Source organism: Neopsephotus bourkii, unplaced genomic scaffold (genome assembly GCF_033783945.1).
Source record: "Neopsephotus bourkii isolate Nb327-2 ecotype Australia unplaced genomic scaffold, CSIRO-AGI_Nbou_v1 NB_1574, whole genome shotgun sequence".
NCBI classification, from domain to species: domain Eukaryota; kingdom Metazoa; phylum Chordata; class Aves; order Psittaciformes; family Psittacidae; genus Neopsephotus; species Neopsephotus bourkii.
In genome coordinates this window covers 7,880,307-7,904,699 of record NW_026902050.1, presented here as the reverse complement: position 1 = coordinate 7,904,699, position 24,393 = coordinate 7,880,307, and the positions used below count along the sequence as shown (strand labels likewise).

Genomic DNA, 24,393 nt, shown 5'->3' with positions numbered 1-24,393 from the left:
CATCAGTCTCTAGGGCTGACAAGGATGCTATTGTTGTGTTTATATAAAAACACACAGCTGTAAAATTGGAGCTAAATATTTGCAGGGTAAAGAAGTTACTTCATCGGGAAGGATTCCTTAACAAAGCTGAAAGAATAGTGGGCAAATCCATCACTGCTCCTTACTCAGCCTTCATGTTATCTTTCTATCAGTATTCTGCTAATCTCTGAGTATCAGAGCTTTGTTTGTGTAGATGTTTGTGCTTAAGTAGGTCTGAATACAATTTCAAACATTATATTCATTTATAAATGTCACCATTCACAATCACATAGCAAAGAGAAGTTCTGCAACACCTGCAGATCTAAAAGTTAAACAAGCTTCAAGTAACCACAGCAATGTGGCTCGTTTGCTAAAGGATAGTTACTTGCTGAAGAAATCATCCTGTAATGTTTAATAACAAGACCTGACAGTTTGGCTGCATATATTTAATGAAAGCAGTGGAGAAAGTGCTGGAGACAACCTTTTCATTGCTATTTTGGAGCATAAATTCAGTTTGTGACTGCTTGGAAAATTTCTGTTGTCATCTGCTCATGCAGAACTTATCTGCAACACCTCCATAGGCAGGTGCTCTAAGTGTATATATAAATTCATCTTCGTAGTGGCCACTGGTGCCACAACAAATGTCATTCCAAACAACCTCTCTGCTACATGCTGTGTTGGAAATCATCATTTAACACATCATTTAGAGTACATCAGAGTGAATCTCATGCAACTTGACTATACTAATTCCCTATTGAAATTACCGCTTTGGTTTACCATTTTGACATTAAGAATAGAACCAAAGTCCTTTAAACATATGGGTACTTTGGTTTGGTGCTTATATTTGGGAAATGAGGGTTTATAGTGCAATTCCTAATTATTTTTCACATGAGTCTCACAAAGTAAATCACAGTATATCTACTGACACTGTTACTTCTGTATATGAACAAAAATTACATGGACAGCCTGTTCATATGCTATTTTTATTAAAACTCAGCTTGCTAGGCCCAAGAGGGCTGCCCAGAAGTAATTCTCTCTGCTGTCCCAGCCTAAGCAGGGAGAAGATCTCAAATACAGAAGATAAGATCTCAAATATACAGAAGATCTCAAACCATTTGCTGACATTTCCCTATAGTCAGTGTGGATGTATAACTTTCTCTATGTTAACACACCTAAATTCAGTGGGTCCTCTCAGATGATTTCATTCATGGGTTGAAAGCAACTGTGCAGTCCTGTGTAGCCATTCAGATGTTGCACATAGAGCTGGTGCTCCCTAGTGTATTTGTAGAAATGCTTCATCTCTTACCAGGAAAGTAGAGAGACGCTTCTGAGTCACAACCTTCCCACCCTTCACCTTGATCTATTCTGCAAATTATGATTTTAAACTGTATTTTCAATCAGATAGGATGAGCTTTGACTGTTCTTTGTTTCCAGTCCATGCATTCAAGGATTCTTTTTCCTATCTAGTCTTGCTCTCTGCTCTTATCCACCTCTCACAGCACTTTTAAGGTGCAAAATGACAAGAGCAATAACTCTTTGTAGCACCCACTATCCATCTAACCTACATTTTCATTCTCACTTTGGAGTCAATGTTGCTTTAGATATAAATCAGCGCTTGTGGTTCAGTGTGTTCCTGTTCCAGCACTTTTGAAAGGGTGTGAAGAGTTACGTATTTATTTAGACTTGTGCCTCATAAAGTACACTGCTGTGGTGACAAACTCTCCTGGGTTGTTTGTTTTATGGTGCTATTAAATTTGGTGACACTGGCCAATGCCAACTGATGAGTCCAACTATAAAATTATGGTAACATGAGAGAAGAGACTGCAGAAGAGACCTCAAAATTCAGGATATTGAGCCAGGAGAGCAGAACTGCCACCATTCTCCAGCCTGTGTTCTTTTGTGGCGTATAAAAAAACCCCACCTTGCCCCATCATTTTCCCATTATAAGAAACACGAGTTCTATGCAAATACGTGTTTTATAACATGTTTATCGCAAAGCAGTGTGGGCTGTACACCAGGTAATGTTCCTTCTCTGATTGCTAAACAAACACTTGAACTGTTGCACTCTCTATTTAAAGGCAATTAGGGGCTTTCTGTTGCTCTCAGTGGGGTCAGAATTTCACGGTGGGACTATTTTACGCCTCTGCTCTGCACTTGGAGCGTTTGTTTATGATGGCTTTACAGTGGATCTCTCTATGATTCTGGTTGTCTTCTTCAGTCAAACTCTGACATTTCCAATATGCTAGAGGTACCTCCTCTACTTCCAGAGATTTAACAGACATCCCTTAGTAGTTTATTCCTATCATTGCTAGCTGCCTTCAGTTTTAGGTAAAGATATCTCAGAATCAAAATTTACCAAATTTCACAAACTCTATTTTTATACTGCATTCTTATGAAATGCTCTTCATTTTTTATTTCCTAAAAGTGCCGTATTCCACACATCACCCCTCAGTTTTCCCCTTGGCATTTAGCATCAAAGCACAGCCTTCACTTTTGCCTCTGCATTGAATCTGTGACACAAATCCTCTTCCATGTGTCTGTCTCTCTCTATTTCATGTCTGCTAGTGGGCTTGTCCCTGTGACACAGCTTTATGGAGAAAAAAGTATGTGATGGAATTCCCTTTCCTGAAGGAATGAAAGAGGTCTGAATATTGACTTATGCTTCATGTCTTGTTCTTCCAAATACACATCCAGACATGAAGTATCCAGAAAAGCAAAATCTTCAATGAATCAGCTGGTCTTCTCTTGAGTGGTGATCTGAAAAGATGTTTCAACCCAAATATGTCAAAGAAAAATATAAATATGGCAGTTTATGTTTCTAAGTCTGGGTTTCTAGAGAACAGGATGCCAGCTCCATGTGGAGTTGATGACCACGGCCACACCGGGTTTACAGCAGTTTATTGCTATACTAACTGCAGTGAAATGGCATCAGCCAACAGCAAACCCAGTCCTATGCCTGAATGTGGGAGGCTTCAGAGAAGCAGATTTTACTCTAATGTTTAAATTCTTGTTAAAGTACTTAATTTTAGAAATTATTTTCTAAATGAGAGGCTGGCAAAACTTCACTCTCCCAGTATATGACATATTACATACAAGTATAAGCAAAAAATGAGGGAGAGGGAAGCAGACCTGGAGGAGGTCCCAGGAAATGCTGTAAGTGTAGGACCACAGGGGTAGTGCCATCCCAGCTCCCCTCCCAGAAGTGAGCCTTAAGCCCCTTCTGTAGGGTCTGCCCTCTTCCCACTCTTGCCCTCTTCCCTGAATGCAGCCTTTCCTTCTATATGAAGAAAATAATTGGACGCAATCAGACTAAAGTAGCTTTGTTGACTAAGTACAATATATACCAGTGTAGCGGTCTGCTGCTGCGAGGGCTCAAAGGGACATGCTGTGCCCTGTGGCTCCCTCAAACACCCCTCTGTTCCAAAGAAACAGTAGCTACTTGGCTGGGAGAACTCCATGGGGGAGCACAACTGGTTGTGTCCATTGCCCCCAGATTTGTTGTGTTTTGAAGGGAGGGGCTGGCTGGTGGCCCATGGTGCTCTGGGACAGGCAAACAAGGCAATGCCAGTGTCAGACCAGCTCTGCAGCCTCCTGGGGACTCTACCCAGAAACAGCTAAATATATTTTTCCTAGTGTATGACTTCACCACACCAGCAGCGAGATATCATCTTGCCCTTTGTGTTTGGGCTGGATGGCATTTTCGTCTTTCCCAAGTGGCAGGCAGCACGGCCCTGTCTCGTCTGGCAGGGAGGAGTGGCACAGCCCTCTGAGGCTGCCCGGCAGCTTGCCCAGATCTCCCCCTGATAAGGAGCAGGGAGCTGGGAAACACCAGGCTGGTTTTCTGTTTCAGGGCCCAAGCTGGCGGTGTAGGTATGATGTCCTGGATTTGAGCTTGAAAGGGATTATTTTTGAGTACCGAGTGTAGTGTTTATGGAATAGCACTTGACTTTGCTTTTCTTCCCTGTGAGCGTTAGGTAACAGGCATTTCTGTCAATACTAATTTTTGTTTCTTTTGCTCATTATTAAATGTGAGCAAACATTCAGGTTCATGGATGTGCATGGATATATGTACGTGCTGAGCTTACACCTATGCGCACACACAAACTGCTGCTATAATTAGTTCACTACTTGGGAGCTGTGAGTGCTTGAGAAGAGAGGCAGGAGGAAGGGCGAGCAGCTGGGTGCTAACATGACCTTCCCAGCCCACGTCTGGAAAAGTCTGAAGTCACTTATGTCCTTCTGAATGCACCTCATATCACAAGGTGATTTACAGAGAGGCTAATTTGAAAAGAATATCACTTTGCGTATTTGCAGGGTTTCCATTTTATCGTCTTTGTCCCAGCTGAATCCAAGGTCTGCAGCAAGGTCAGGTCTAGCTGCTAGATTTACACCTGCAGAGGCTGGGTCTTTTCATGGCAGGTTGGGGCTCACATGTGCAACCTTGGCGTAAAGTTTCCCTCATCCAAAGGCTCCATTGGTTGCTTAAATAGTTCATTTGCATAGAAGATATCACATAATTTAGTATATGAATGGAGTTGGTGTCTCATAACCCTTAAATTTTGGAGGATCATATACCCACTGATTGTAACTCCAATCTCCCCAAAGATTTGACAACTTGGCACAGTATTTTTGCAGGTGTTGATAATTAAAAAAATTAAACAAATAAGATGCTATCTGAAGCAGTGATATGCCCTAGAAAAGAAGGGGCATAAATGCTCCAAAGCATTAATTATTTCCAAATGTATGTGAGAATGGTATAGCTGGCATTTGTACAGAGGCACCATTAAAACCGAAGGGCATCATTTTAGGACTGGACCAAGTCGTTTATTTTGGGGGAAGTCTTAAGCAGAATCTACACATATGTGGGGTTTAAAGAGTTTGGTTCACTTATTTATTTTGGACTTTTGTGTTCACTTTCATCCCCTTTTGTACTTCCTTGGATGGAATCCAAGAGGCAGAATAACTACAGAAAAGCTGTTCTCACCATAGGGAAACAATGTATTATGCTAATTCCAATTAAAGGAAATTTCTTAAACTGCAAATATAGCCTTCAAGAGAGAAATGAAAAGTGTGGAAATTAACATTCTTGCCAGATTTCCAGCTCAATTCTGCGTACTCAGGGGGTTTGGGTCAGGCTCAGATAAGCATCCAAAATTTAGGGATGTTTATCTAAACCTTATTTCTGAACCTTCTAAGTTCACTCCTGGCTAATCATAATGGATTTAGTGGTAGCAGGATATGAATGTACAACGTTTAGCTTAGGAATTGGCAGCTCCTTGTCATTTCACAGCTAGGAGCCTTTGACCAAATATCAACTCTGCTAACCAAAACAAAATAAAATAATGCCTTGACTTGGTCTCCAGCCATACCACCTTGTGCTACAGCTCTAGAAGATGTTCCAAGCAGGGCTCGGCCAAGGCAAGCTTTGGCTGGGGGACCTCCTGGGAAAATATTGATGTTACTGGAAGCATCCCCTGTGATTCAGGAGGTGACACTTTCCCTGGGTCAGTGTTGAACCAGCATGATGGTAACATGTACCAGAGGTGTTCTTTCAGATTTGGGAAGTTTCAAAGGGTTGGAAGGTCATTAAATATCATTTCTGAGAGACTCAGATGTTAACTCCACATTCACCTGAAATGCTAATGCAGTAACCAACCACATTACACAGCCAGTAAGTTCCCAGCTGGAGGTGGTGCTCCTCGCTTCACTGGCTGTGGGCTCCATCTCTAGGCTGTTTGCCTGTTCAGTCATGAAGGATGTGAGCTCCCTATAGAGTTTAATGGTGAAAGTGTTTGGAATATTTTTCCAATGAAATGAGTATATGACCACTGAGGTTTATGAATAAGCTCCTGAAGAAGCAGGATTTTTTCTCTGTCACTACTTTTGCCATCACACCTTTCACTTCAAATATGGGAGAGGGGAGCTGCACCTTGCTGCCCTGCTATAAGTACCTCCCAACCTAATGTACACTTTACAGTTATGTAGCAAGCTATAATATTAGCTCAGGAGATGCCATAGATCTGTCCTCCATGGATATCACCCTTCAAAACACCAACAGGTTGCTACCCAATCACTCACCTATCTTTTTTCCCCATACATTTTATTTTAGTGAAGGGGTGCCACTCTGAGTAGTTGTATCTGACTTTTATTCTGCCATTGAAATTCATGCCAGGAATAAATCCATCCAAGTGCAAATTCATCCCAAGTAAAAAAGCACTGAAATGTTCAGTGAAACTATACCATGAATGAACCTGACCACAGGAACTTGGATTGCAGATACATAATCCAGCACCTCAAAACCCTTCAGATTTGCTTAGATTTACCTCTGAATTACAGATATTAAATCTACAGGATTACAATTGAAGGCATACCATTGAAACTTCTCTTTTAAAGAAGAAAACTGTTAATTGAGAGTAACAACAGGCATCATAACACCACATTAACAAATGTTCAAAATGCATTTAAATATAGTCCTTGTGGCTACAGAAAATACTAGGATTTTTTAAAGTTCAATGATTGCTCATTCAAGACATTTTGTGAAATACATTTTATAAAGCATTGCTTATATTCTTGCGATTTCTCTTGCATTTTCTCCTGAAATCAGCAGAAAGAATTCCTTACTTTCTACCAAACCTTCTATTCACCAGCAGCATGGATGTACAACTGCAGAATATTTTTACAGTAGGAACATGACAATTTTAGCACCTGCTTCCATCTAATGATTTGATAAGATGCTAGTTTTGATGTAGCTTATGCCACTCTGTTGTCAATTTTTTATTCATTTATCCAGTATATTAGTGCACTACACTATGCTTTGAATTTCACATCATGTTTACTCTTCTCTTTTATTGTTACCGTCTCCTTCCAAGGGAGCAGCTGTCATATATTGCTTTTTTCCCTTCCCAACATGAATTGATGCCTAGCTCCAGTTTGAATTTGAAGTGGATAGTCAGGTTGGAAAGTGGATTTTGTGTATATGTGCACGCTTTAGCATCGGTGCCCCATGGCAGCGGCACTGCTATCATATTGGCATTCTGCAGGATAAAAGCTTGTGGGGATCACTGCCCAATACATTCATTGAGAGTTCTGTAACGATATGACCAAGGATTTTTAGAAGGAACAAAGAGAAAATCTTTATTGGCTGATGCTTGCAGAAGTAGTTCTTGGGAGTTACAGTTGTAGCTGATTTTGGTTTTAGAAAAAAAAGAAACAGGAGAAAAATTGTTCCAAACGGTTGTGAAGATCTGATGTCCTTCTGTAATTTCAGGGAGAAAAATTGGAAAATCATGTAGCATGTGACTGTTGTTAGGTGCAAGAGGTACAAATGCTTTCCTTCCCAAAACACACTGTACTACCAGTGTTTCAGCTGCTCCTATTTAGATATTAAAAAAAGGCAATTTTTTATTATGATTTCTGCCTTGGGCTCTGATCAGCAATGTAGAAAAAAGCAAGGAGGAACGTGTATGGTTGCGTATCCTTCCTTCTTGTTTCCTTTTACTCTAAGTTCTTGAAAGGTCATAAAATAGAGAAATAAAAAAAGCTACTGAAGTGTGGTTTTGTTAACTTTTTCTTTTGAACATTAAACATTGTTTCAAATTTCTTACGGTACATAAAATGTTTTGCCTTGCTGTATCATGTATACAGAACTTCAAAAAGTACATGAGACAGCTCAGAAAATGTAATGGATGTGTAATAACAGCTCTTTAGATCTCTTGGTTTTAGCATAGTATCTTTTTGTTCCTAAAGGTGCTTTTAACATGATATCTAAAGCTATTTATGGAGTCATTTATTTTTGCATGGTGATCAGTCTTATTTTGTAATTAGCCTACGCCTTCTGTCTTGCTGTGGTGTGTGAGCCCCCCTGAACATTGTTTAGCCTTCATCAACCCTTTTTGTTTTCCTTCCAGAAGGCATTCACCCTAATAACTTCCATTTCATGGATGCAGTACATCCTAGCTGCCTTTGGCACCTTCTGTAAAAACATTTTGAAATCGCTGCATCGGAACAGAGTTCAGTTCTTTTTGTTGGGCATTTTCAACATAAAGAAGTTTTCCTGTTTGCCTTAAATTCATTCATCACATCAATTTCAGCTGATGGTTTTTAACCACTTTTGCTCCACATCCTGTTACCGCTGCCCACACTGGTGCTGTGTAAGGGCTGCTAGCAGTAATGCAGCATGCCAGCAGCAGGCACATCTGTAGAGACCAGGTTTGCCCCATCTAGCTGGAGCTTGAGGCAGAACTGAATTGTTAAATCACTATTTAGTCTATTTGGGGCATCTCTAATGCATCCAGGCACAATTTATTCTGATGCAAACTGGTGTGAGCTCAGCAGGAAAGGCAGCTTCACTAACACACTCTAATCCACTATCATTTGCATATATGCAATCCAGTGAAGTTAACAGGATTTCCCTGATGTGCTTGCCAGCAGTAGCAATGGCATTGGTTTCCTCTAGTATGTCAAGCAGGTCGTTCTTAATCAGTCACTGTCAGTCTTTTCATGCCAGCTACTTACTCTGTTGCTGTACGCTGGAGCAGCTGCAGTGGGGAATGTCTTCAGGTGCCAGCATTGGTCCTGAAAATCTCCAAGGGTAAAAAGAACAAATTTCAATATTCAGCACAAAATTTTGTCCATCCCGTATCTTCATAACCCAGCACAGATTGAAATTTGAAGGTATGGCCACTGGGTGAGAAATACCCAGCTGCATTGTCTGCACTCAGTCCCTTGCAGTGGCAAAGCCTCCTTGGAAAGATGGAGCCATGGAGTTATGGCTTTAATGAAGGAGGTTTATGAACTTTATCCTCATGTATTAACGACCCTGGGTATCCTGTGGTGGTTCTTTGCACACTAAACTCCTTCGGACACAACCAAGCATGTGCCCACAGAAATTGCATGCAGGGGCCAAAGGGGGTGATTGTTGTGAGACGCTGCTCAAGTGGCCTGGAAGCACTGGGAAGTTTGAAAGCAAAGGTACAGAGAAGAGCTTGATAAATAAGATGATGCGAAACTGAATCATTGCATAGAGATGAATCAAAATTATAAAATCAATAAGTATTGATCTATATATATCACACAAATAACTGCCTGAAGAGATGCCCAGATTTAACATGCTGATTCTACAGCAGTCAGTAGAAATAAGTTGAGATCTGAAGAGCTACTACACATTACTTTTTCAGTGCTGCAACTGAAGCTGATAATATCTTAGTTAAAGTTTCTTTTGAATTTTTTTTTCCTGCTTGGAGGTCTTGGTAACAAGTATATTTAATCAACAAACTGAAACCAAAGAACAGATTTTTAGCTTACAAAATACACTTAAGCTATCCAAAGCTGGAGTCCAAATGCTACAAAGTCTTCTGAAAATACACACTTTTCGTTTTAACTTCCATTTGCTTTTACTATTAGCCTCACTCACACAAGCCAAGGTCACTGCCCTTCAGATGTGTCTGCTGGACACTTAGCTACTGACAGGAGTTGCAATTAACCCTAACCCTAACCCTGGAACATCATCTGTGGTGACCAAAACCTTCATGTGACTGCTTAGAAATCAGGAAAACAAAGTCTTTGTTATCTTTAAGAACATTTATATCTTGCTCTTTTTGTACCTCTTAAACTGGTGGAGCTGTACTCTTATCAAAAAAGAACAAGGTTTTACTGGAGGTTTTGAATTTCTGGTCAGTCTTTGCCCCTGGCATTGACTTTCCTCCCTCTTTGCCATCAGTAGACGTACTAATGGGGAAGGACATGCTTAACTCTTAGTGTGGTGAATGGCTGTCAGTATCTTTGCTTTCTTCGTGATCATCATGGAGTTCCTTATTCCCACGTTTTGCCTGCTAAAATCGGGTAAATGCAAATATGTAGAAAGCCTTCAGATCAGTTACTTGTCATACATGGGAAAGCACAGTCTGAAACTGATGCAGAATTACTTCCCATCTTAATTCATGGACTGATAATGTTCATTTTCCTTTTCTGGATTAGATTTTTTATGTAGATTTCTGGGCATAATAATGATATTTTGGAATGAAACTCTCACATTTTGTAAATCATTCAAGACAATTCAGTTTCTTCTTTCTGTAGAAGTATTTCCTGGTTCAAAACAACCCACAACTATTTTCTGTTTGAGACACTATTAATGAATTAACTTAGAGAATTAAGTAAAAATTAAGTATTTCTGAAGTGCTAATAAGCACTTACAACTCCCACTTTCATCTTTTATAGCATTGTTAAATATACCACAAGCAGTAGGGAAAATTGTAGTCATTCATATTGTGACATATATTTGTACTTTATTGCCCAAACTCACAGATTTTCTTAGTGCAATACATGACTGGTTTGAGCTATTGTTCACAGTGCCTGGCAGGAGAGCTTCTATCTTCAGTTTCTTTCTGGAGGTGTCACAAGTATTACATTAAAATGGCAGGATGCACAAATTTCTGTCATATCCTGTGGTCCTGCAGGTTCCCAGAGGCACCACACTTTGGTTTGATCCAGACCTTGTCCAGGGCTGCAGCCCTGATATGCTCCAGCATATCAAGTGCCAGCATGGTCCTGGAGCTGAAGGCAGTGGGGGGATTTAGGACTGGCTTTCATCTAGAGATGAATCAGTTTCTACAGTCCTAGGGCAGCCCAAGTTTGGTCCGAGCACTCTGTTCAATCCTGGGACTACACAGTAATGTTGGGTGGAAATAGCACTCCGTCTGGGCTTGATCAATACTTTTGGACACCAGTTCAGCTCACAGGTAGCCAGCTGTCTTCTGTCAGTGCAGTCTTCAGCATTTTGAGCTGCTGGTGGTTCCCTGGTGAATATGTGACCACCTTCCCAGGCTCCAGTCTTACTATAACTCCTTGAAAAGCAAACAGAGATTGCCACCTTTCTCAGGCAATACATCCTAGAGTAGCTCCCTTAACCTAAGCAAATCTCCTGTTTTGCCCATGTGAAAATCTGGCCTGAAGGATGCAAAGGGAAGAGTTTTATAATGGTAAAGAAATTATCTTAAGTACCATATTTACCATACTGGATTCTCAGCTATACAAGTCATAGAGTCTCCAAAATTCTTCCTGGTGTAAGGATATCTATTCTTAACACATTACCTCATTTTGCTTCTATGGACCCAAAAAATTGCAACCTATCTTGAGCCAGGCCTGCCCACTATTTGGAGTCACTTAGTAAGGTTTAGCAGGGGCCAGTGTTGTGGTTGCGGCAATCTCTCCCACACTGTCTCTGGTGGGGATCGTGATCCATCTCATGTTCAGTGCTTGCATGATTGCTAGGTGACTCCTAGCAACAAGACGCGACATCACAAGCTCCGTTTTGCATTTCTCCCACAAAAGTTGAAGGCAGGGTTTTATGTATCCTCCCCAAAACTGCTTCTGTAGGAGGAGCTTTCATTTATGCTACCAATCAGCACAATGTGCTTATGTTTGAAGATCTGGTCCAAAGCATCAACTGGCCATTTCCAAATCTTAAAATATTTTCCTATCTAAAAAAAGAGTGATAAAGTACAATATCTGCTACAGATGAGCCATATTAAAGCACACAGAGCTGTTTTAACTGGCAGAGAGCAGGCAGACTCCCCCTATTTATGCATGAGAAGACTTAAACGTCCGTGGTCAGATAGGAGTTTCTGTTCATTGCAGTCAAAGGAAAGAAGTAAAAAGCAGCTTCTCAGTGAATGAAAGTTATGGGAAAATACTGCATGAGGCTCCTTCCCAGCCCACCACAAATTTTCTCCATGAGCAAATATCTATATTCCATCTGTCAAAACAAAATTATGGTCTTCCCATCCAGCACACTTTTTACCCTGTCCATGCCAACTGTAAGCTTTTCAGGGCAGAGACTCTTGTTTATTATTTGTCTGCCTACAAAGAGCCCTACTTTCAACTGGAGCCTCTAGGTGCTGCTGTAATACTAATAATACTAATACTCATAATTATGCTAGTGGCAAATTTAGCCCAACATCTTAGGCTTAAATAAATTATATGGAAAAATGGTTATAAACCAGTCTTCATCCTCCTTCAAATTTTGCAGGCCATTTTGCATCTACAAAACTGAATTCATGGATTGATATGCATCTTAATGTATTGTATCTTGGGAATGTTTTCTCTATGAATCTCACACAAAATCTGCAGCATGACTTATGGATAAAAAAGCTACAGGAAAAAAAAATGCCTGGAGCTGTACCATTTAGCTCCCTCCTCCTTCACATGCACACATGCCCAACTGTCTTTTTTTTTTTTTTTTCTCCTTTTGTTTTGTCAGTATGGTGCTAAATTACCAAGTTTGAATTTTCCTCAGCAAATAAGGGAGGCATGCCTCACACAAGTGCCCCGAGGGATCTGAGTTTTAGGGGAAAAAGCCCTTAATCTCCAAGTTTATAGGTAGCAGCACTTTCTTTGAAATTGGAAAATGTTCAGCTTATTTAGGAAAGAAATCTGCCACAAGGATATGCTGATGTTCACAGCTTTTCATTAATAACCCATTGTGATCAATGGGTTATAGGACAGATTTATTTTGACACCTGTATCAAATACATTTTGCCCCCTGCCCTAGAGATTTTCCCAGTGAGCAGAACCTCCTTGTTGTGCAAAATCTCTTTAGTGTAAAGCAGGTAGCTCTGAGTAAGAATTTTCAAACTTAATCAGGAACCTTTACCCATGTGTGACTAATTTATGTGGAGCAGCACTTCAAATATATGCCCAGGTGGGCTGCTGTGCGCACCCAGGGCTAGTTAAGCATTTACTAGTTGGGACCCTGGTTTGCACACCCAGGGAGGGTGCACACATGTTGCTCTGCCCACTGATGGTGGGGAATCTGACCCACTTACATGCCACCTATGGTCTGAATACTTTATGATTTAATCCCAGGTAGATTACCAGAGTACAGGATAAGGATCAACCATGCGTGTTCCTCCACCAACTGCATAAATTAGCATTCTTGAATTCCAGTCCTCAGGTTTATCTATCAAGCATGACTCAAACTGTTGACAGGGATTTTAACCTACTTAATAGTTTCTTAACAAGCCCATAACAAACAAAAATACCTCTCTTCTACCCACATGTAAATAATATCTAACTCTACTGTCAGGGTTTGGCAGGGCAGTGATGTTTCTGAGGCAGTGTGGATCCTTACCTTCGCTTTAGCAGGGTATCTCTCCGCTCACAGGCAAGTGACTTGCAATAGGAGGAGGATTAATTGTCGCTATTAGAGCCCTTGCTTTCCTCTGCAACCTTCTCCTCCTAGGGATGATGAGTTAATTCAGCTGGAACAATGTTAGTTCATCAAGGTTTGTGGTTTATCTGAAAATCGAATTGCAGTAATTTCATATGCCAGCTGACTTAATGCCTGTTTAGTTCAAGTTTTAGACAACTCTGGTCGATGATCACAATGGGTCTAATACAAAACACAGATGGAATGAAACTGTGACATTGACACTTTCAGGCAGGTTTTTCTTCTCCTGTTGGCTGTCTGCACGTGTGTTTCTGCATGTAGGATGTGTATCCACCGTTTCTGAACCTCCCCTAGAACCATCCACACATTTACATTTAAAAGCAAATGCAAACCTGAAAATTTTAAAATGAGTGTTTGACTTTTTATTGGGTGATAAATTGCTTCTTACTCTTATAAAGTCCGCAGGTGTTTATGTCCACTCCTGTATGCCTAGTTAAAACTTTGGCTACAATAGGAATGCTTTGAAAATAGCCAGTCACTCTTAAAATTGATTATTAAAATAGAATTACCTGTTATGCATCACATTAATCTGTGTAGTGTAAAATTCTCTTGCTTAACCCTTCCAACCCCTTTTGGCCTGGCATTTTCCTTGCTTTGGTATTTTCTTTTCCATACTCTTGGTTGCAGATTCTGTTGTCACATTCTGGATAGTGCCAACACTCAAATGGTGCCCCAGGTCTTGCTGCCACATACCCTTCCTGTGGGCTTTTCTTGACCCCAGCAGGGGTTCTGGGGCTGGAAAAAGTCTTCCAAAGCAGGCCCTCAGACTTCAGCAAATGAGAAGGCTTAAAAATTAAAAATTTGGAAGAAGTGAGGAGTTAATGGGTCCCTGTTGAATTCTCAGGCATGTACGTACAAAGGAAGTCTGCAAAATCCTTTTACTGTGCTTCCTACCTCCTGGGTATGGTGCCTTCTCAGGGACTGTTTTTTAGTATTCTTCAATTTTTAGAGCAGCTTCTGCAAAAAGTTGTATCTCCTGGCAGAGAAGCAGCAGCTACATCAGGTGGGATCCTCTGACCACCCCACCTCCACCTGCATGGTACCACTGTTTGATCTCTGGATGCGCAAACTGTGGGGAGCAGGAGTGGGCACAAACCTGACACAGATTTATTCAGTTGTATTTCAGCAAGGATAAATGAAAAAGAATGCAAACCCCAAATCAGTCTTTTCTTGGTTATGTTGGTAGGTTTTAGAGGGACATACTCAATGTCTTTGAGTGGTTAAGAGAAAAGAGCCTTTCCAGGCTGCCCAGCAAATGGTGGGAGATGCAGAATCAGGGCTTCACCAGTGGAGTTTCCCAGATTATTGAGAATTTTGGCTTTCTTTCAAAACATGAGAAAGGTAAAGCACAGGAAAACACACAGCTTCTGGGTGGACAAGAGACCAGCACCTACATCAGTCAGCTGCTGCCTTAAATTTCACTGTCTCTAGTAGGTGTTGAAACAAGCTAGCTAACAGGGGTTTCTAACCCAACTTTTAACTTAGCACACACTTGTGCCAAACTCACCTGGCAGGGACTGTCTCGCCCTGTGGGTGCAGTAACCCTGAGCACAAGAAGGGCCGGGGCTGGATTTGTAGGCTTCCAGACTCTTCTGTAATGGAAGTAATGAACACTACGAAGGAAACCAGGAACAGTCCTTCAGCATCCAGCGCCAGAGCACACTGCTTGGCAGGGAAACCTGGGGGAAGATTTGGAGGAGGAAACTGAGTTTTTATCCTGTTGCAAGGAGTGTGTTCACAGTTGGGGGTGGACAAACACCACTGCATCCCTCAGGAACAAATTTTGGGGTTGGCTGTGAAGGGACATGGTTTGTTTGCAGTAAAGCATTATAACCTCTCTTCCTGCTGAGAGCAAGAGCAGTCTCTACAGGCTTTCCAAGCTTTGCTTTTCAAGACATGAGCAAAGTCACCCAGGCAGCTGGATACCAGTCACTGACCCATTTTTACATCTTCCTTATAGATGGGGAAGCTGAGTCAGCTGTGATTTTCCTTCTGCTGGTGTGCAATAATGCCTGAGGTACGCAAAGATTCAGGCTTGAACTCCAGCAGCATGGCTTGGTGCTTGCCAGCATACTTCTTCCCACCAGGCAGCCCCTGCTCAGAAGTTTCCTCGCATCAATCAGCCGTGATAGTGCCAGTACCTTCAGAGAGACACTCACATGTGGGTGCTCGCTCTGGTGCTTGGCACACCACCAGGCTTGCATGCGTGAGAGCTGGGCAGGACATGAGGGCAATGGGTCTGCTGGGATAATGGATACACCAGGATAATGGGGGATGAGAAAGCAGGGCTGGGCTGCCAAGCTCAGATTGGGCCAAGAAGGAACATGCTGGTTTAGAGCACAGATTTTAACAGGAGAGAAAAAGTGAAGTCCTTCTGCTTAGTACATGGGTAATGGTTTGGCTTCTGCCAATAGCAGCATCACAGTTGCTCCAGACCATCAGAGAGGCTTCAGGCAGGCAGCAGCACACATGGGGACAGCTTCACCCACACCCAGGCCCTACCAGTGCTGGGGCATCACTTGCACGTGCCTGCTGTGCATCTACTCTGAACAAGCACTGTGCATTCGCTGTATGTATTTATTTACCCCAGCAATAAAGCACTGTGCCAGCGGGGGTTCATGCAGCCGTAGGAGGAAAGCAGACCTAAACATGTGCTGCCCCTGTGCAGGGCTGGGGACTGCGTGTGCTCTGCAGTTCCCCCAGCACAGCACTTTCCCCACAGGAGTCACAGAGGTCCTTCAACTTTTTTATCACCTGCACATGCAACACTAACTTTTTTTGCAACGCTTATGGGATCGTTTATTTTTCTTCCCCGAAGGCAGTCAGTATTTTCAGCAGGGGGTGTGTGTTTCCTTATTTCAGACTGGTAAATGCCCCTGGCTATAGGCAGGGGACAGCTCAGATGGGTGTCCTTGCTTGCAGCTGAAGGATTTGGGCTTTGCACCCTGCAGCTGCTGAAAGGGGACCCCCTCCACCAGCAGAGTGAGTCCCAGGGGTCCCCAGATCCCTGCACTGCCCTGGGGAAAGGGGTTCTGGGCGAAACAGAGCACTGATCCCTCCACACCCCACAGCCGGGCTGGGGAGAGGAAACCCACCCTCCAGCAGCGCCGGCAAAACCAGCCTGACCCGAGCAAATGAAAATAATCAAAAGTAATTAGAAGCGTGCTGGACTGCTCCTCGGAGATCTGTGCGAGAGAATAAACATGCCGGAGCCCTCTGAGCCACTGCAAAGGCCCATGTCTGAGCTGTTAGGTGCCCTGACCTTGTCCACATAAAGACGTGATTTATGAAGTGCAGGGCACAGCAGCAGGGCTTCTGTCTTCTCCAGAAGAACCAAATTACTGAGGTGGAGATTAACATGCTTTCAGTTGGGCCCATTTCCAGACCAAGGGAAATTTTTTATTTACATTTTTTACCTTTAATTTTTTCCTCCTCTCCCATACTCAAAACCTGCCGTTGGCCAGGAGGGAGGGATAAGCCCAGCAGCGTGTGAGGGCAGGAGGGGTGGCTGCGACAGGGCACCAGCATAGGGAGCTGTGACAGCACTGAGATGCCCACCAAGGCTCCTTTACAGAAGGACTGGAAGAGGTCCAGCTCTTCCCGTTAAACAAGCAGCAACACTTACAGTTTTGCTTGATTCTACTATTTATTTTTAAGTTGCTATCCACAGCGCAGAGTGGGAGGAATTAGCAAGAAATTGTGTCTCCTTTCCTGCTTGTTGCCCTTTTCCAGGTCTGTCCTGGGGCGCCTGGATATGTTGGAGCGCTGTTGTTTTCTGTGTGTTTGTTTTGCATTGGTTTTCCTTTCTCTGTCCTTGCACAATACAATTGCCCGGTGTTTTAAACGCTCACTGCAGTGTCAGTCAGGATGCTCCATATTGTGTTTAGTCACCTTGAGAAATATAACATTAAACCCCACTTAAAAATGCGGTTATGAGGTGGCTTGCTCTATAAATGTAAGGATAATATTAAGCCTGATATGAACATTTATGGTATTTTAAAAAATCACCAGCGACTTGTCTGATTTTTCACCATTGTCCTCTGCAGTGTTTGTCCACAGGAAGCCCATTAAAAGTGGACAGTGCAGTTATTTCATCTGGCTTTGGCTGAGCTGCTTTGCTTTGCTTTAATGATGTGCTGGAATGCACGATGCCCATAGGGTCTCCATTATGAGAACTTTTACTTCTGGGACGACCATGAAGTTTAAGGCTTAAAAGAGGCATCAGTTTACAGCCTGGTGGGAATTACTAGCAGACTCGAGTACTAACTCCTTACTGCCTGCACTAATACAGCGACTTATTCTAAATAAACAATTGCAAAAGGGACCCTGTGGAAATATGTGGGTCTTTTGAAGCCCCTACCAAACCCTCCAAGGGGAGAGAGAAAAGGCTACCGATATGGTTAAAAGATTCTTGCTTAAAAGAAGGAAAATACATGTAAATACGCGGAGCTCTAATGTCCCCTTACATGACCGGCGGCGAGGCGACGCTCGCCCCCCCACGCCTCCCGAGCTGCCCTGCCACGAACCCTCTGGTTCGGGAGCATGTGCTTTCCTCCTCCTTCCCGAACCGCGCTCCCCTCTGCCCGGCTGGGTAAAACCGAGCCGCCGGAACCGGTGCGTGAAGGGGAATTCCCGAACTGTTCCCCCCCCCCCCCTTCCCAAACGGGGAGCTCCTGCCCCGCTCCCGCTTCGGACGCGTCCCGCGGCGGCCCCGGCTTGTGTCCCGTCGGCGAGCGCCACCTAGCGGCTGCTGGACGCGCCGTGGCGGCGGGGGAGCCCCGGTGCCGACCGGCCCCGCTTCGCCGGTACCGGGAGGCCCTTTTGTTTATCCACCGGCGTTTCCTCCTTTTGTGGCAAAGCTAGGAGGGGGAAGGGGGGGCTCCTGCTCCTATCGGGGCTTCTGATCAGGCCTATGGGCTCGAGCAATCAGTTTCCCAGATTACTTGTATTTAATACACAATGCATCATAAAACAAATCCCTCATCCTGACAGGAAGAAAATAGAACAGCTCATAGCTCGAGCCGGTCCAATTTATGGCTAAATTAAAAAAAAAAAAAAAAAGAAAAAAAAAAAAAGAGAGAGGGAGGAAGAAAGCTCCCACAATGGGCGGGCAGGAAATCACTGGTCCGGCAAACCGGGCGGTTCTCAGGCCCGGGCGCTACGGGAATCTCCCACCAGGTTTTTCGAGGTTATTGACAAAGGATTTTTTTTCCTGTCCTACCTACCACCACTGCGTGCGGGGTTTCCCCCCCCTTCTCTCTTCCCTCCCCGCCTCGAACAATAGCTATTATCTGAAATAACAGTTCAATGTCACAGATAACAGGCCGCTGAGACGAATTAATCATCATCTCTTGTCACCCGGCTTCTCGCCCTCCCCCTGCCCTCCTTTCCCGTCCCCGTCCGCGGCCCCCCGGGAAAGAAAAATTGACTTTTAGTCTGAGAAATAGATCTGCACTTCAGGAAAAAAAAAAAAAATTATGTGGGGGCAAAAAAGTGGGTGGCACTTCTGCACGGTGCAATAAAACTCGCGGTTCAGCCCTCTTTTTTCTCCCTACTCTCCTCCCCAGAATACACATCTATACGTGTTTCTGGCCGTTGTTGACCCGGCCGCCCGCGGCTTTCCATCGCGGTGGGATGCGGGGCCGGTTTGGCGGAACCCTGGAACCCCGCGGGCAGGCGTGGGCCCGGCCACCGCCGCAGCCCCCGCCGGCAGGTAGAGCCCAGCCTCCCGCCGGCACCATTCATGGGATTCGTTACCAAATAAATACAGGGCGGGGGGGGTGGTGTTAAAAAATAATCGTTTGGAAGCGGCCGCAAACGGGTGGTTCTGCTGCCTTAACCGGGGTTGTCGGGCACACAACCACCCAAAAACCCCAAGAAGTTGCATTTCATTTAAAATTATTATTAATAAGCGCAGTGGCGGCTATGAAGAAAAGAACTGGGATAACAAGCCGGGCTCGCCCGCTGCCGGAGCGCCGGGAGAAGCCGTCGGGGCGAACGCAGCACGGCTCCCGCTCGCCGCAGTCCAGCTGCGGAGCCGCCGCGACGGCGCGAGCGGCCGCAGGGAGCTGGGGAAGAGCGGCGAGGGCCCGAGGCACCGCGTACCGCCGTGGAGCCCCTGCCAGCCCCAGGAGGGGGATGCGGGCGGGGGGAAGCCGGCTGCCGGTGTGCCCCCCCCGGCGGGGCCGCTCCTCCGCGACCTGGCGGTGACCCCCGGCCGCGGGGCCGCTGTCGCTTTAAGCGCGCCGGGAGCGCCGCCGCCGCCCGGGACGGAGGAAAGGGAGGGGGGGATGGCCGCCGACGCGGCTGGGGCTGCCCCGCTTTAAAGAGACAGTGCCCGAAAGGGGAGCGGCGGGCTGGCAGGACCCGACGGGGTGGGCGGGGAGGGAGGGCGGGCAGGGCCACGCCGGGCCGGGCGCTGCCCGGGGGTGCGGCGGCGAAGAAGCGCCGCGGGCAGGCGGCGGGCGTGGGGAGGGAGAGAGCTGCCCGCCCACCACACACAGACACACACACACACACACACACACACTTTTCTCCCATCCCCGGTGGAGAAGTGAAAGAAGTTTGTTTTGCTGAACGGTGTGCGGTGGGGTTTTTGTTGTTGTTTTCTCCTTTTTTTTTTTTCCTTTTCCCCTCTTGAAAAGGGTTGTGTGGGTTTTGGTGCTTTGGTTTTGTTCTTTTTTCCCCCTTTCCTTCCCCCTCTCGATAACTTTCTTTGCATATACACACACACACACCCCCCACACCAGCCGATAAGACCAGGAGGGGCCGAAAGGGGAAGGTGATGGCGAGCCGGCAGGAACCCGCCGAGCCCTGCCGCCGCTGAGCCCTCCGGGGCTGGCAAGTTCCCCCTCGCCGGCACGGGCCCCAGCAGCTCCGCGACTAATGGTGGAGCGCACCGCGACCGCGCAGCGCCCACCGCAACTCCAGACCCCGACGGCCGCGGCCTCCGCCTCCGCCCGCGTTTGACGCCAAGATGTTACTTCCAGCTGCCTGAAGGATATTTTTCTCTCTCTCCCCCCTCCTCCTTGCCCCCGCGGGCTCCCGGCGACACAAGGTAAGAGCGGCGGCGCGGCGCTGCCCACGGCCCCGCGGGACGGGGCCGCGTTGCCCCGTCGGTGCCCGCTGCTCCGCCGGCCCCGGGTCGACCCTCCTCCGCCGCTTCGGTCTTGGGGGCTGAGTCGTTTTCCACCGAAGCAGAGCGGGGATTGTTTTGAAAGGGAAAATGAAATGCCTCCTCCTCCAAAAATTTATCATCTGGGCAGCGTGCGCTCCCCCGGGGGATGGAGCTCGCCTTGCGGGGCCGCAGCTCCGCTGGGCCCCGCGCAGCGCGGCCTCGTTTTTGCGGTGATGGGGTTCGGCGTTAGGCTTTCCCCCCTTTTTGGGGGGGCAAGGCTGCTCGAGAAGAGAACCGAGGCAATGCCCGGCGGGCCTGATCCCGGCTCCGAGGGGGGGTCCTGACCCGGCCAGCGGCCGCCATACCGGGGCTGCCCCCGGCGCCCCCCTGGGGAGAGCACCTCTCCGCGGGGTTCGTTTAATTAATGAACGTGCGCTGGCTTAGGCTGTATTGTCAGCTCCTGATAGGAAACTTCCGCGGGTTTTCATTAACCCAGTGACACACCGTGCCGGTGTTCCCGTCCGCTCGGCGCGGAGGGCAAAAGTGCTTTGGGGTTGGACGGGGATCCGGACGCTTCTCACAGGGAAACAACCTCCTTCTCCCTTTGCTTTTCCCTCGGGGCGTGTGTTTTGAGGTGTTTGGTTTGTTTTGGGGTTTTTTTCCTAGCAAGCCCTAGTAGTTTGCTGCCGGTGCCCAGCCGGAGAAGTTACAAATGTAGCAGTGAGTTTCCTGGGATGCTGGGGAAAGTTTAGGATAGGCCGGTTGTAAAGCTTGCAAATAAGTAATGATATTCAGTTGTATGTAACGATTAGTAACTTGTCATAATATTAGAATAGAACATCCTCTTTAGCTTGTCCACAAGCAGTCTCATTAGATTTGTTTATTGTCTGCATAATTGGAACCATTTATTGGTATGTATTGAATCCTGCGATGTTTTGCATGAGTGTTTACATTGTTTTTTATTTATGTTCTTTAGTTTGGCATAAGGACTTCTATTATTTGCTTCAGTTAAGGGGAGGGATTTAAGTGTTGCACAAAATGGACTGTTTGGGAAGCATAATATTAAAACAAGATAAATAACTCTGCTTTTCCAATAAAGTTTGATTCAGAACAACAAATACGAAGCGTAAATGGTGCTGCAAGCAATGTAAATCCTGAAACAAAACAGAAACTTCTAATGGAGCTAACATCACCCGTTTTAATATTTTTTGTTATATTCCTTGATGAAGTCATATTGAATTAAAATTATAATTTCAAATATAGTCAGTGATGAATGCAGGGAAAATCAGATCGCTTTTAAAGTAACATGGTGTTTCTTAGCAATAATTAGTCAACATCTCGATTAAGTTTAAACACTTCTCAAAACATTTTTCAGTACATTTGTTGTCTTTTTATTATTGTGTATGTATTCTGACTGCTCCAAAAAAAAACAAAAGGGGGGGGAAAGGTCTCACTAGAGAAGCATATTTCTGAATAAACATGTCATTATTATTATTATTATTATTATTATTATTATTATTATTATTATTATTACTGTTGTTATTGTCAGCTATTTGTTTATCTGGAAACCTGTGATTTATCTTTTGGCTAGTATGGCCAGACAGTGACAGAAAGATTTACTCTTTCATATTCTTCCTTTTAGATCTTGGATGAGTTTTGCAATGTGAAGTTCTGCATAGATGCCAGTCAACCAGATGTAGGAAACTGGCTCAAATATATCAAGTTTGCTGGATGCTACAATCAGCACAACCTTGTTGCATGTCAGATAAGTGACCAGGTATGTAGCGTTCACTTTCTGGACTTATTTTTTTTAAGGAACTTTAGGGTGTCGATGTTAAAAAAACTGAAAAAAGCAGCAGGAATTCACAAGAGATTTTGGCCCGTTTTCTGCTACAGCATAAGATAAGGCACAGATGTGAGATGCAGAATGGAATAATTTTGATTATAGTCTATAGTTAATCTGATTTTTTTATTTTTCCATCTTGTTGTTCAATTAATAAGTTAATTTTTTTTTTTATTGCTGTACCTGATAAAAACTGGGAGTGCTTTCTTGGGAATACAAAGCTAGTATTTGCTGATTTTGAATTAGAAGCATTTTCTGGCTCCTGATCCAGTCTAATGTAACAGTCTAGTTGGACTGTTACGTTAAACCATTCAGTTGGTCAGAATCTGTAATGTGAAATTAATGGAAAGAGTGCAGGGGAAGACACAAAACTGATAATGCTGCCAATGTAGTTGCATGTTTGGGGCTTCGGATTTGAATGCACATGTGCATGAATATTATTACACTTTCGCATACACTTTGCTGGAACTCGTAATAGCAGGATCCTCAGTATTTTTTCTTTTCTTTCTATTTGTTATACTTAAATCCACCCTTTGTTCAGCTGAAATGTTTTTTATCCTTGTGTATTGGAAAAAAGGCTGGGATAGGCAGAGGAAGGATGCAGTGAAGCATTTTGTTTTCAATTATGCTGATGAGTTATTAGGTGTTTCTTGAATCAAGGTTGGCTTTAGTCTGTGGATAATGCATGCCATTATGAAATATTTTAATGAGTGTAGGTAGGTTAAGAAAGCTAAACTCCTTTAAAATAAAATATCTAAAATAGCAAAGCAATAACTGATTGTGAATTCTTGTCTCCAATGTAAAGTTTGCTACCTGCAACATAAGATTTGATTCTTTTAGTCAGTGTTTCATTTTCCACCCCTTTAATTAACTGCATCAGGTGAATGCTAAAGATTACCTTTAGCTGATTTAATAGCCTTGACAGTATTGAAATAAGAATCACAATCAGTCACAAAGCTTCAATTAGAAACCATTCTTTCTAATCAAATTCTTTACGTCTAGGAAATGAATGTGAAACAGTCTGCTGTTTTCAGCACAGCATTATGTGTTTCACTCATGTGAGATAGTTGATTAAAATTGGTTTAAAAAACTTTTTCAGAACCTATGAGAAAAGGGGATTTTTTAATTTTTGACTTTTATAGCTCAGTCCTGAGCACACGTAACACAGAATGAGGCAGCAACTGAGATGTAATTTCTTGTTTATATAGCAGTTGGTTTAGCTAAAGAAACCATAAAGATTATTAGTAAATGCAAAATACATTTTCCAAGCTGAAACATGCTTTACCCTGAAAAATGATAAATTCTCTGAGTGCAGAGCGTTTATGGAACAGTGGTATGAAAGCAAAACTATACAGATTAATTGAAACAGCAATTTCAAATGTTCTATGTTTAATAAGAGCTGGCATAGCTAGAAAAGGTTAGAAGTGGAATCACGTGCTTTGTTCAAAGTAATTTATTGTCTTTGCATCAGTATTTGTGATCTGCAACTGAAAATACATGCTAGGCTAAAACATCATCATTCACCTCTGCGAGGCAGACATGCACCCGCATTTTGATGGTTTTAGAAGGAAAGTTACGGCACTTTTGACTCTCCTTTTTTAGTGTTTGCATTTCTGACATTTGGTAGTGGTGGCTGTACTGCTGCCAATGATTTCTTTCATTCACTGGAGACTTGTTATTTATTTTGCACAGTATCATGCTGTTCATAATTCCATATTTTTATAGCTTATTGTTGCTGAGATTTGCAAATTAAGGATTTGTTGTCCTTCAAGTAGCATGTTGTGAGCGGAACGCTGTCAGCAAGATTGTTGTTCCTATGGCCCTCTGGAAACACTGCACATTTACCCACAAAATTGTACGCGTACTCCAACATTTTATGACCAGAGTCTAAAAAGTTAATGCTAAAAATGTGCTCTCGAATCTTAAAGTGAAAAAGCCTTTCTAACAGCTCCTCCTTCTGCTTTCTTCTGGCACAAGCTCACCAGAGGTAATATAAAATATAATAGGAAGGCAGACTGGGAAATGGACATTACATGGCCAAATGTGTGCATGTACAAGGAGTGACAAATGCAAGTCAGAACTGAGTGTGCATGTGTGCCTGTGTATAGACTGTGTGGGGCTGCCTTTGGGTCACTCTGCCTCTGTAGCTCCTAGAAAGAAAGGGGGAAAAGGGGATAAACTAAAAAAAAA

General features: G+C 44.0%; 1 protein-coding gene across 10 annotated transcripts in view; it reads left to right on the top strand.

Moving 5' to 3' along the window:
- The window catches only part of MECOM (MDS1 and EVI1 complex locus), a 192,927-nt gene that overhangs the window by 121,979 nt on the left and 46,555 nt on the right, over positions 1–24,393 (top strand). For 4 of the 10 annotated variants that reach the window (XM_061371700.1, XM_061371698.1, XM_061371699.1 and 1 more), the window contains exons 1-2: positions 19,958–20,300; positions 22,003–22,137. The gene's annotated coding sequence lies outside the window, so the exon portion shown is untranslated. Of the gene's footprint in view, positions 1–19,957; positions 20,301–21,071; positions 21,272–22,002; positions 22,138–24,393 lie in introns of those variants that run through there. The other 6 variants (XM_061371706.1, XM_061371704.1, XM_061371702.1 and 3 more) reach the window with 3 other exon arrangements.